This window comes from Gavialis gangeticus, unplaced genomic scaffold (assembly GCF_001723915.1).
Source record: "Gavialis gangeticus isolate Ggan-Ray unplaced genomic scaffold, GavGan_comp1, whole genome shotgun sequence".
In the NCBI taxonomy this organism is placed as follows: domain Eukaryota; kingdom Metazoa; phylum Chordata; order Crocodylia; family Gavialidae; genus Gavialis; species Gavialis gangeticus.
The window spans coordinates 5,874,722-5,874,928 of NW_017729001.1; the positions used below are offsets into that span (position 1 = coordinate 5,874,722).

The 207-nt window shown below is 45.9% G+C and overlaps 1 protein-coding gene across 2 annotated transcripts in view; it reads right to left on the reverse strand.

Annotated features, from left to right (window-relative positions):
• The window catches only part of LOC109290312 (zona pellucida sperm-binding protein 3-like), a 20,384-nt gene that overhangs the window by 2,355 nt on the left and 17,822 nt on the right, over positions 1-207 (reverse strand). The gene's annotated exons all lie outside the window — the stretch shown is intronic.

Consider the following 207-nt stretch of genomic DNA (forward strand, 5'->3'; position numbering starts at 1 on the left):
AGTCAGTGCTTCAGCCTTGGTAATCCCACTAAGCGACTAAAGCGCATTTCAACCAAGAGGAAGCCTAGTATGAGAATAGACTTAAGTTTCAGACTAGCACTTCCAAGTCTGGATACCACAAGCCTTTCAAAGTTGACATCTTCCTCAGTTGCATAACCACAAGCAGCTCCCTGCCTAGGTAACAGGGGAGTCCGTATCACCATACTA